Genomic DNA, 12,775 nt, shown 5'->3' with positions numbered 1-12,775 from the left:
GCCCCGCCCCGGCCCCTCCCCCGGCAGCCCCCCCGGCCAGGGAGCGGCCGTCCCCATCAGCCTCACCGCCCGCACCTGCGGCTCCTCCAGCCCCGGCCCGCAGCTGTGGTACCCAAATCCGGAACAAAACTCCTCAACACCAATGTGAACTTAAGCAGCAGGCACTTCCTTGATTGAATGAAAGATGTCAAGAGTCAGCTGATGGGGAAGAGGTGTTAACTGGGGTCAAAATACAGATTTTAATACCCCTCTGATTTTAGTTCTAAGACTTGGCCATTGCCAGGTATCATCTTTTCCATTTACCCAGGTCCACCAGCGAGGCCACAAGGGAGATTTCTTCCAGAGAGAGGATAGAGTTATTAAGTCTAAAGTCCACGAGTTGCCTTTCTCCTTCATGAAAAGGTGAGTGGATCATATATCATCACTAGTCACCCAAACAGTTAAGCCTGAACTTTTCGCCTGTCCTTTAATACAGTCAACTCCAAGCTAAATTTTTTCCGTTATTAAGAGGGGACCAAAGATCATGTCAAATATTATTATACTTTCTACAAATACATCCCCATCTTGGAGCTTTAGCTACTAGAGAAAGTCTTTGGAGTTTGGGGTCAGAAGAGCTGCAAGTATAAACCTTCACTCAGCTCTGTTTAGGATCTGTGATTTTTCTCTGGTTGTCTAAACCAGTCTAAATTTCCATAGATGGTCCCGACTCTGGGTGGCTCTAACAAGGATCCTGGAACTCCAGTAAATTCTAGACATCGTTTTATATTTTCAATATGATCCCAAGTTCCTTTTTGCACTTGTCTCTACGGTTTTGGCAACTGACAGCCCCAAGGGGTGCTTGTACAAGTTTCTCCCGAAGGGCGATTAAATGAATTCTTTTGTCCATGAGGTGGATGCTTTGGTAATGTTATAATTCACAACGCTACAATTCCTTCTTTCAAATTCAAAAAAAAAAATTGCCTTTTAAATCCATCCCATTTAATTTGCTAAAATGATTCTCATTGTTCTGCATCTTTTCTCAAGTTTTGGTTAAATTCAATGTCAGTATTCTCCACGGAACTAGATTTTCATCTGACTTTGGAATCGGAAGGCAGGCTGTTACTGAGGTTAAGTTTTGTGTCTTTACAAAACTTTGAATCAGTTACAAAACTAGATTTTTTTTTTTTAATCCAAATTACAAAAACGGTTAATCTCAAGATTAATAGCTCAAACAATAATTGTTTCATTTTGTTTATCTCATGTTTAGAACCCCTCAAAAAAAAATGCATACGCCCTCTAAACACACAAAAAGATTATTGCCCTCGACAATATTCCTAATAGCAACCCCAACATTATCAACTTTACACAGCTGTTTTCCCAAACAGATAACGTGAAACTTACTTATAGATTTTCAGTTTTAAAGGGCCAGTTTCTTTAGACTTCCGGTTTCTTGTTGGTGCTTTCTTTATTCTTGAATAATGAAGCCAAGGTTCTTCTCCCAGACCTTTACTGCTATAAGGGTTGTTAAAATGACTCGATACGGTCCTTTCCGCTTCTCAGTGATTTTATATATGTATTCAGTCTCCTGGTCGGAAGGGATGCGCTGCTACGTCCAATTCTAAGGGTCCAGCTGTGGAGACCTACTGACAAAGTTCTTGAAAAGAATTGCTTCAAGAAATCATAACGCCTTTTAAAAACATATCTCCAAAGGCACTCAAGATACTCAGAACATAGGACTCCTGATATGGTCTTTCATACAACATTTCATAACGACTTAAATTTTCTTTCTCTTCTGGCTATACTCTGATTCTTAATAGAGCCATGGGTAATGCTCTAACCCATGTGAGGAGTGAGGTTTCCTGACAAATTTTACTCGACTGTTGCTTACGGGTATAGTTCATTCTCTCTCTCTCTGTCTCTCTCCCCCCCCACTTGCTTGTGGTCTATATGGGGTGTGATAGTCTCAATCTATAGATAATACTTTGCTCAACTTGTCTCACAATCTTTGCTATAAAATGAGGGCCATTGTCAGATGACATTCCTACAGGCACCCCGTATTTTGGTATTATCTCTTTGAGCAAGACTTTGAGCGCTTCCCTTGCTTTGTTGGTGCGACAAGGGAAAGCCTCGGGCCACCCAGTAAAGATATCAACTCAAACTAGGATATATCCTTCTTTTCAAGGCAATTCTATAAAATCAAGTTGCTAATATTCTCCTAAAAAATTTCCTTATTTCATAATCCCAAAGATGATCTTATTACTGATTCGGGGATATTTTTATATATAAATTTCACATCCGCTTCTAATTGTTTAAACAATCTTTGTCGTATTTCACTTTCTGTTCCCCAATAGACTTTGTGATGTTCAGCTCGGGCAATTTCTCTTATTATTGTGGGTGGGACTATTATTTGACCTGTCGGTGTTACAGCCTATCCTGTTTCATTTTGTTAGCCTGCAATCTAATAATTAATTCTTCATCTTTTTCGTTATAATTTGGAGTTTCTTTAGGCAATTTTATACTTTTCTCTGGAACTAGTGCTAGGATGCCTTTTTCCGCAGCCTCTTTAGCAGCTTTATCAGCCAGTCGGTTACCTGCGTTAGGACCGGTCTTACCTAACTGATGTGCTTTGCAGTGCATTATCGTGACTGCTGTTGGTTTTTGAACGGTTTCTCACCATTTCGGTATTTGTTCTGCGCGCTGAATGGCGGTTCCTCGTGCAGATAACGGTCCTCTTTCTCTCCGTATCGCTCCGTGTGCACGTACTACTCCAAAAGCGTACTTTGAGTCTGTCCAAGTGTTGACTCGCTTTCCTTGACTTAGTTCCAGAGCTCGAATAAGAGCTATCGATTCAGCCTTTTGGGCAGATATCGTCGAAGGCAAAGTTGGCAACGCAATTACCTCCTCGGTAGTTATTGTCTATCTTGATAAACGTTTTCCTTCACAGATGGAACCGCTTCCGTCGGCATATAGTTCCCAATCTGTTTCTTCTAGCGGCACATCTCAGAGGTCCAGTCAGCTGGAGTAAACTCTTTCGATTGTCTGCAAGCAGTCACGTTCCAGTTCTCCTTTAACTTGATCAGTTGTTGAAAATGCAACAGGGTTAACGGTGGTAGTAGTTTTTAGGTAAACATCCTCTTGTTCCAGCAACGCCACTTGGTATTTCCGCATTCTGCTAGGGGATAACCAGTGCCCCCCTTTCTGTTTTATCACAGCAGTTATCATATGGGAAACGTACAGCAATCCTTTGTCCTCTAATCCTTTGTCCTCAGGTGAACTTACGAGCTTCCTGGATCAGTAGCGCAGTTGCAGCGACGGCTCTCGGACGACCAGAGCATCCCAGACTCACGTTACCTACTCGCTTCGAGAAGTAGGCCACGGCTCGCCCACTTGGCCCTAAATATTGGGCCAGGATACCCAGAGCTATACCTCTTCTTTCATGAGCAAAAAGTTCAAGTGTCTTTGTGAGATCTGGCAGGCCTAGGGCTGGCACCCCTATTACAGCCTGTTTCCATTCTTGGAAAGTAGCTTTCTTGGCATCGGTCCAATCCGTTGTTTGAGGTTTTGAGCTGCTCCTATAGAGGTCGGGCCAGCAAGCCACAATTTATAATCTACAGGTGACACCACTCAACCATTCCCGGAAATGCTCGTCATTCATTGTTTTAGTCTTAGGTTCGGGGAGACGACAAATTGCCTCTTTTCTCTCAGTTCCCAATTGTCTCTGTCCTTTTAGGATTTTAAAACTCAAATAAGTTTCTTCTTTCTGGGTTATTTGGTTTTTTTTCTTTTGACACTCGATATCCACTGATTCCCCAAAAGTTCAAAAAGTGAATAGTTAACTTTGTGCGTTGTTCTTCCGTCTCAGCTACAATTAACAGATCATCCATATATTTCAGCAAGATTTCTTGATTATTTTCTTTCTTCCAAATCCCTAATTCTCGTGCCAATTGATTTCCAAACACGGTAAGACTATTCTTAAAGCCTTGAGGCAAGACTGTCCACGTATATTGTGTTTTTTCTCCCAGTCTCAGGATTTTCCCATTCCAAAGCGAAAACCTCTTGACTATTGGGATCCAAGGGAATACGGAAAAAGGCATCTTTTCCGTCTAACACTGTGAACCATTCTTGTTTCTCCGTTAGGGTTGTTAACAAAGTATAAGGATTTGCTACTACCGGATGAATATCTTGTACTATTTGATTTATTGCTCTGAGGAGGTCTTGAACTAATCTATCATCTTTTTCATTAGCCTTTTAACAGGCAAGATCGGGGTGTTATATCTGGATTCACATTCTATTAACAATTTGTATCTTAAAAATTTTTGTATTACCATTACTAACCCTTTCCGACTTTCCGGTTTTAAGGGCTATCGTTTAATTCTTACCGGATTCGATCCTGGCTTTAAATCAACTCTCACAGGTTCTGCTTTTTGGATTTACCAGGAACTTCCCGGTCCAGACGATTGGAATTACAGCATTATACTTTGACTGGTATAATCTTCTGCTGTCGGTAACCGTCCTGTTAACAACAAAGCCACTGCTTCGATACGTTTAGTTTCTGGAATTAAAGTTTTAATCTCTCCATTTTTAAATTTAATTTCTGCCTCTAAGTTCTCAAATAGATCTCTCCTTAACAGGATTTGAGGAGAATTTGGCACATACAAAAACTGCTGAGTGACCCGTTGCTTTCCTAATTTCATTGTTAAAGATTTAAAGAAGGGTCTAGTTGCTCGTTCACTTGTTGCGCCGACACCACCAATTTCTTCAAAACTCAACTCTCCCTCTAAGGTATTTAAAACTGAAAAGGTGACTCGAGTGTCAATTCAAATTCAATTTTCTGTTCTCCCAGTTTAGCTGTAACCAGAGGTTGTGCTGGGAGACTCCCCTCCGGTCCCCGTCAGATACGTTCACTTAAAAAGAACAAATCTACATATGGCACTTTATTCCATTTACTCTCTCTCCTACAAAACAACAGTAACTGCAATATAGTATTGTAACTCAAAGTTCTGTTTGTTTACCATTTTTCCTGCAATTCACCCCAATGTGCCAATAAACGTCCCAACGGTGATGTTTTTGGTAACTTTTCATCAGCAGTTCTATTTCCTGCACTCTTATTCTTAAACAATTTTGCTAATGCCATTATACTTATATACATTCAAATACCAAATACCAAAGAAACGCAAATGACAATTGTCCCAAATAATACACAAAGTCCAACCCAGCAATATGACTTACAGGCAGACGCCTAGGCTTCCGCTGCAGACGGGTACCCTCCAAGCCCCAACCCTGCGAAGCTTTCGCCGCGCCTCACGGGCGGGCTTTCCAAACCAATTCCAAAGAAGCAGCGCCTTACCTTTTTTCCAGGGAACGCTGCGAGGAGCTTTGCGAGTCGAGGGTGATGGTTCTCCCCGAGAATACCTCGGTGCCGGCCGGAGTTCGATCGACACTCGATCTCGTCCAGTCTCACTCGCAAGGTCCCATCTGGGTCGCCGAAACCGCTACCGAAATCCGGAATAAAACTCCTTAACACCAACGTGAAGTTAAGAAGCAGGCACTTTGTTTATCGCAGCGCTGGGGACACGGGGGATCGCTCCTCCAAAGGCGTGTCCCGCTTAGTATCAAAATCCATCGGTTTTTACAGACTTTTCTTGTCAGGTCATTGTTACCTAAGCTCCTTCCGTAAAAATGCATACTCTGCTCGTTCTTAAATTTAACCTTTATAATGATCGGTCCTTTGATTATATAACCTTATCAATATTCTTATTTAAAAACAATCATTGGTCAGTTACACTTAGCTCTGCTGACTGGAACCTTCGATACTCAAATCGAGATGGGAAGGGTAAGGGGGTTTCCAAGCAGCAAACTGGTGTCCACGACGGTTTCCTTAGTTTCCTGAAACAGAACGTAGAAAAACCAGTAACTTCCTGGTGAGGTTTCTAGGGTTAGCTATTTCAAACTTTAACAATATTAAGGTTCCTAGAGTCACGCGAACACAGTTCCTAAAGTTTCTATGGCTACGTTTCAAACTTAACGATCCTATACGTTATGCTTCACAATTTTACTTCTTAATCAAACCTAACTCTTCTATGGGATTAAATTTTGATTTCTTTACCAGAATATTTGCAACAGCTGGAGCCCAGCAGGAATGGGGTGGGGGCACGGCCCGACCCCCCCCCCAGCGCCTCACCTCCTCCTCCCCTGGGCTCCCTCACGGCCCCTCGCCTCGTGCAAAGGGAGCGCAAACGCAGCCCGGAGGGCAAAGGGGACGGGCGGCCAGCGTTTATTCAGTCAGTCGCGTGCCTATCGAGTCCTGCCAGCGAGTCTGCTCCGGGTCTCGGGGCGCCCCCCGGCGCTCCCTCTGCCCCTCGGACACCTCTGATAGCCTATTTCCATACGTTCTGTATGGCACGTCTAAATATTGGGATGGTTTTAATATTTTGTACCAGCTGTGGAAACTGGTTTGCTGCTAGGTGACTGCAAAAGTGAGATTTGGTAAATAATTATTAGAAATCTTATACTAACACTACGATTGAAACAATAGACAAAAGTATAGCCAAGCAATTAACTAGCAGAGGTAGGTACTCCTAAGTTTTGCAGTTCTTTGCTCTTATGACTACATGTTCCTGTACGCTAGATGAGAACAATGCTGAAACTGACCACATGTGATTGAAACTGCGTTAAGCTTCAAGATCAAAGAACAAGGACAAGAATAAAGACTTCAGGGACAGCCACCAAGAACTTCAGATGGGTCGCTGGTTGCAAAAGCAGCCCTTCGTCTCAAATGGATCCTTCATTGCGCGTGATCGGATGTAGGCAGTACTACGATAATCGGTTGCCATCGTTTTTACGTATATGTATACTAATCTGATTAACATGCAATTAGTTATTCTGTGTAACCTGTTTGTGCCATGCACGCTAGGTGCAACTATCCCCCGTGCATCCAGCGCTGCAATGAAGAATGCCTGCTTTCTAAAACTCCAAAACGAGTCTTAGGGAGTTTCTTCGACCGGCTTTTCAGTATCAGGGGTACAAGGGAGGAAAAGAAAAAAAAAAAAAAAGGCAGCGGTGTGGGAAAGAGAGGGGACCAGGGGAGGGGCAGGGAGGGACCAGAACGCGGAAGAGGGGAGACAGGGCCCCGAGGGCCCGGGGCTCACCACAGCTCTTGTTCTTGGCACCGCCAGGAGAATTTGCCAGTTCAGACGCTTCTTTCTGCTCCTCTCCCGCTGCCCTCCTCTTCTGTAACTCCGGCGGCGCGGCCGTCCTCCCCCTAGGAGAACACGTGTCTCATAGGTCTTGCAGGACGAGGCCTCCTAGGCACGGAGCCTCGCTCGCTCGCACGCTACGTGGCCGTACCGCACCGTCGGTGCTGGGTACGGACCCTGCGGTGCACCTCGGCGGTCTGACCTGCTGCGGACTACGAAGAGGGATCCTTCCACACGCGGAGAGGCAGGCTCTCTCTTGCCTGCAGTGGGGGGCAGCTGCTGGCCGGCCAGCCTTCCATTTCTTCTTCTCTACCTTTCTCCGGCCTCTCCAGCTTCAGCCGCAGCAGCGCCTGCCCGCAGCCGGTCAGCGCCCCGCCTGTCCCTTTGTGCTCCCGCGCCGCGAGGAGAGGGAGGCCAGGCAGAGAGCCCGTGCAAGCTTTCCTTGCCGGCGGCGGTTCGTCACCGGGAGGAAGCAAGGAGCGCGGCGGCGCCTCCCGCCGGTGCCGCACTGCCGCTACCGTCGGACGGCACGTGCAGGACAGCGGCAGCCCCGCGCCCTCGCAGCCTCCGAGCTGCAGTACCGAACATTGGCCGCGAGGTGGCAGCGGCGAGCGCTTGGCACAAGGCGCCAGCACGCATGGGCGGCGGCCCAGCTGCAGTACCGAAGTCTGTTCAATAGGTGGCGGAAGAGAGCGCTGGCGAAACGCGCCGCCACCGCGCATGCGCGGCTCCGAGCTGCCGTACCGCGTTTTGGTAGCTAGGCAACAGCAGGAGGGCGGCAAAAGGCGCCATCGCGCATGCGCGGCTCCCGAACGCCAGGGCCGCGTTTCGGTTGCCAGGCGACAGCAGGAGCGCCGTAAACCGCGCCGCCGCGCATGCGCGGTTGCCGAGGCGCCGCGCCGCGCTTCGGTTGCCGGGCAACAGTGGCCAGTGTCGCAAACGCGCCAACGCACATGCGCGGTTGCCGAGCTGCCGTAACACCTTTTGGTTGCTAGGCAACAGGAGGAGGCCGTAAACCGCGCCGCCGCGCATGCGCGATTGCGGAGGCGTCGTGTCGCGCTTTGGTTGCCAGGCAACAGCAGCGAGCGCGGTAGACGGGCAGCGGCGCACGCGCCGTTGCCGAGCAGCCGTAACGGGTTTTGGTTGCTAGGCAACAGCGGGAGCGCCGTAAAGCGCGCCGCCGCGCACGCGCCCTTGCCGATGCGCCGTGTCGTGCTTCGGTTGCCCGGCAACAGCGGCGAGCGCCCTCAACGCGCCGCCGCGCATGCGCAGCTGTCGAGCTGCTGTACCGCGTCTCGGTTGCCCGGCCACAGCTGGATTCCCACCGACACACGCCACCGCGCATGCGCCCCTCCCCAACGCCAGTTCCCACCTTCGGTCACCGGGCAGCAGCATCCGCATCCCCGTAACGATCCTCTTCTGAGCAGCAGCTGGATGAGGGATGACTGACAGCTCAGCCCAGCAGAGACCAGCCACAGGCGGCAACTACTTACTGGGGGCACAGGGCTTACATTGCCCTGCCCTTTCCCCACTCGCAGCCCGGGCCGTCATCTTCATCGCCTCCGTTCCAAAAAGCACCCGAGTGCCTGGAGCGTTTACAGCAGTCAAGTGCAAACAACAGACAACTCGGGTGGTCGCTTCTGTCCCTGCCCCCCCACCCCATTATCTAGAGAGGAGAAGCAGCACAGGGACCTGCAAACGGCGGGGGGGGAGGGGGGGGGTTGGTCCCCTGGAGCAAGCCCCAGGGACTGCTGTATCCCTCTGCATGTGGCATCAGGGTTGCGGGAGTGAAAGCAGCCAGTCAACAGCTGCTGGCGAGAGATTTAAAAAAAAAAACCCAAACATAACACCTGGTTCAGGTGACAGCCTGAAGGCAGGCCACAAGAGACCCAAAGCTGCTTTCTGCCAGAGGGGCAGCTCTGTCCAGCAGGAAACGCCGCGTCCCAGCGCACCAGAGGCGAGCGGCCCACCTGCAAGCGAGCGATACCCTGGCGACCCTGGGGCTCAGTTGGGGTGGGCGCACCTTTCCTCACCTCTGTGCTATCGGAACTCCGCTCTCCTAATCCTGCACGCACGCAAGGCTTCTTGTGCGGGGCTTGTCTCTGATCGAAGAGACGCTGCACGGTGTTACTTACCGCCCCGCCCTCCGGCGTGCAAAGTAATCAGACGTGAAGCAGGGAAAGCAAAGAGGCCTGTCGGGATATTAGTAGTCCTCAGCAGATGACCGTAGAGCCCTCGAGGTTCCGTCTTTGCTCCCTACAGGAGCGTGGCTCCGCACTCCTTGCCGCTCCCGCCAGCAAGCGTCACAATTGCCCTTTGCTGCCTGCAACACGCAGTACCTGCGCGGCCCCAGTACTACTGCCGCTTACAGCGCGAGAGGCGCTCGCTATAAAGCGGCAATGAAGAACAAGGACGGCCCGTCAGGATGGCAGGAGGAACACAGAGAGCCTCCAGCATTAGCCAGGCAGGGCTTGCAACTCACCTCGTGTCGTGGTTTAACGCCAGCCAGCAACAAAGCCCCACGCGACCGCTCACTCGCTCCCCCGCCCCCAGTGGGACGGGGAGACAATCGGAAGGGCGAAAGGGAGAAAACTCGTGGCTTGAAACGAAAACAGTTTAATCCTTTAAAAGAAACAACAACAACTTGTAAGGAAAAGAAGAAAAAAAAATGACAGAGAATGGGGTGCAGGCAGCATGCCAGGGGTCTGGAGCCTGACGGATGATGGGGGTGGGGGGGGTGGGGGGTGGGTGGAGTACGGAAGAGGGAAAGGAAGCCGGGGCGGGGGACAGGAGATAGAAGAGCAGGGGATGCGGGGGGAAACAACTCGCGTGGGTTAAAAACTTGAATGGGTGAAGGGGGCGGGCTGAAGCAGCGGGGAGCATATATGGGGGAGAAACACACGCCGGGGAGAGGGTAGGTGAGGGTACAGAGGTGCATGGGGGGACATGGGTGGGGATGACCTACCCCAGGGAGTCCACCCAGGATGATCCACAGCAGGTAACTCACCTGGGATAACCCGCAACAGAGCATCCACACCAGATCATCCACGCTGGGAGGACCCCCAGCAACGCCCCTCAAACTGCTTGTGCTTCATCCCCAATCTTCCCCTAACGGGGGAGTTTTTTGCTTTTTCAAAATACTCCGTTTGGGGTGTGTTTCAGTGCTTTCCCACAACATAAAAAGGGGTGATCTTTTGGTTGTGGGTTTGTGCATGAAAATGGGGTGGGTTTTTTGCTTTCCAGCTGCACAAATCCAGGCGCATTTGGCTTTCCCAGGAGTCCCAAAGTCGTTTGGTTTTTTCCGTTGCAGTCCCAGAATCAGAGGGTTTGGGGTTGTCCTGGTTTCGGCTGGAATAAAGTTCATTTTCTTCTGAGTAGCTGGTACAGGGCCATTTTGGATTTAGGATGAGAATAATGTTGACAACACACCGATGCTGTAGTTGTTGCTAAGCAGTGTTTATACTAAGTCAAGGGCCTTCCAGCTTCTCATACCGCCCTGCCAGCAGAGGCTGGGGGTGCACAAGAAGAGTCGCTGAGCTAAAGGAGGATTCCAGGTAAACAGGTCAGCTCGAAATACACCACCTCCTTTAAAAGTTAAGAGCTATTTGAACACTTAAAATCAGCATTTAGGCTAATCGATACCATTTTGAACACCTTCTTAGCATACAAGTAAACACTCTTGCCGGTGCTGGAAAACGTCTCCTCCCTTCCTTACAGCACTGCTGCAGGGAGATAACCCTGGGAGGCTGCGGGACGAGGTCGTACGCAATCAGAATCTACGCTTACGGATCCACCCCAACAGCTACAGCCCTTGCGCTCCTGCTGCTGCCGCTTTGCATCTTGCTTGTTTGGTGAATAAAGCTGAAAGTGAAGTGGAGAACTCCAAAGAGCAAAATGAAAAATAAAGAATAAATCTCAATAATTCACTCTACACTAAAAAGGTGTGCCCATGTTTATATACGTCCAATAAAAATACTTATACTGTAAAAGTATTTGATTTTTCCTTTTCCATTACCTTAACTTGCACAGCTCTGAATTCATACCATTAAATTATCTCTCTCCAAAGTACACAGTTATAACGTGACTAGGGGTTTTTGTGCGTTTTACAGAACGCGGAGGGACACCTGGCCAGCTGAGCTGCCCAAGAGAGGTGCTACTGAACTGCCAGGGAAACACACCATTGAAAGCCAGGCAGAAAGAAAGTACTTCAGAGCACTCCGTCAAAACATCAGGAAAAAATCCCCATAACATTCAGTTGCCTCTCTTTTTAAACATTTAGAAAAATACCTAACTGCTTACATACACCTAACATCATATACTACAGCTATTTGGCAGTTACAGTTTAAACAATGCAAGTCAATTTGTAAAATCCCCAGTGCTGCAATACCTCAGACTACCAAAAAGGACTGGCGGATTCCCTAATGCTTTTGGCAGTACCGAAGCATGCAGAGCAACACGTTTTCATGTGATCTCGACTGTTACAACTGAGAAACCAAAGACCAGTGATGCCATCAACTTTAGGAAGATGGGCTGCGCTTGGGTCTTTGGAAGGAAATTGACTTTTTTCTTTTTTTTTTCTTTTTTTAAAGAGAGTGAAAAGTCTCGTTACTGATGACTTCTACTGTCAAGTCAATCACCTCTGAAGATCCACTCTGATGGGAAGTTCACAAAACAAAATTTCTTTGAGAGAGAAAGACTTCCATTTTGGAAAATCTCTTTCCAACTGAAGTCAAAATTACACACTGTAGGTTAAAGGAAAAAATACATTACTGAAGCAGTAACTCATCAAAAACACCTCAGGACTCACTGTCACTAGTTACAAGGCTGCTAATGCTTCCTGGGAAAGCCTGGACAACGCACAGATGCGACGCCCGTTTGTCCTGTTTTGTCCACGTCTCTTCTTTGACCTTGACTGCTTTTAGTACAGATGCTAATGATCTCCGTTAACGTTTTTGAGTACTACTATAAGATATTTAAAAAAAAAAAAATCATTGACTGTAAAAGCATAAAGCTTTTATCGTGAAAACAAAGTCTGTTTCTTCTGAACAGCTGAACTCTTACGAACAGTTTCTTCCCTCTTTTAGTACAAAATTATTTTCACAGTATCATTTACTAGCAAGCACACAGCAACAGAAGATTATGCTTTCAGGAAGAGAAAATAAACTGAGGGAAGTAAACTTTGTATAGGTGTAACGTGCTCCGGAACAGAACGTACTTTTAGTATTTGTGTTAAAATATTTCATGTAAAAAAAAGTAGAAGGAGAGTTGGCACACTCTCAACGTTAAAGTCCATACCGCAAGTACCTTTGGAAAAATGCAGACACACATCGTAGGCGTACCTTGTACTTGCAGGCCACTACGGAATCTTTCCATCTGTCTCCTACCGTCACGGCAGAAGAAAGGGCAACCAGGGCGAAACGGTGCCAGCTGACATCCAGCTGAGAGAAGAAAAAAAAACATTAGCACAAAGCTGGGTAGGAATCCAAAGCTGCCTTTTTTTTTTTTTGTGAAGGTTGGCGAAGACAGTACGACTGAGCGGAGGAAAAAGTATTTTTGCGTCACCTTCGGTACAGTTGTTGACACAGGCCACTAGAGCTTTT

The 12,775-nt window shown here is 47.9% G+C and overlaps 2 long non-coding RNA genes across 2 annotated transcripts in view; one reads left to right on the top strand and one right to left on the bottom strand.

The window, feature by feature from the left end:
* Nucleotides 1-225: 225 nt before the first annotated feature.
* Nucleotides 226-6,648, top strand: LOC138689059 (uncharacterized). Its single transcript, XR_011327865.1, has 3 exons — nt 226-402; nt 697-741; nt 6,089-6,648. It is a non-coding gene; the product is annotated as an uncharacterized lncRNA (long non-coding RNA).
* A 3,967-nt stretch (nt 6,649-10,615) lies between these two features.
* LOC138689017 (uncharacterized) overlaps nt 10,616-12,775 on the bottom strand; it is a 54,024-nt gene continuing 51,864 nt past the window's right edge. The window contains exons 2-3 of the long non-coding RNA XR_011327834.1: nt 12,515-12,613; nt 10,616-11,036 (exon numbers count right to left, since the gene is read on the bottom strand). This is a non-coding gene — a long non-coding RNA (uncharacterized lncRNA). The remainder of the gene's footprint in view (nt 11,037-12,514; nt 12,614-12,775) is intronic.

The sequence above is a fragment of the Haliaeetus albicilla genome, chromosome 14 (assembly GCF_947461875.1).
Source record: "Haliaeetus albicilla chromosome 14, bHalAlb1.1, whole genome shotgun sequence".
NCBI lineage: Eukaryota > Metazoa > Chordata > Aves > Accipitriformes > Accipitridae > Haliaeetus > Haliaeetus albicilla.
This window is presented reverse-complemented; position numbering and strand designations above follow the sequence as displayed.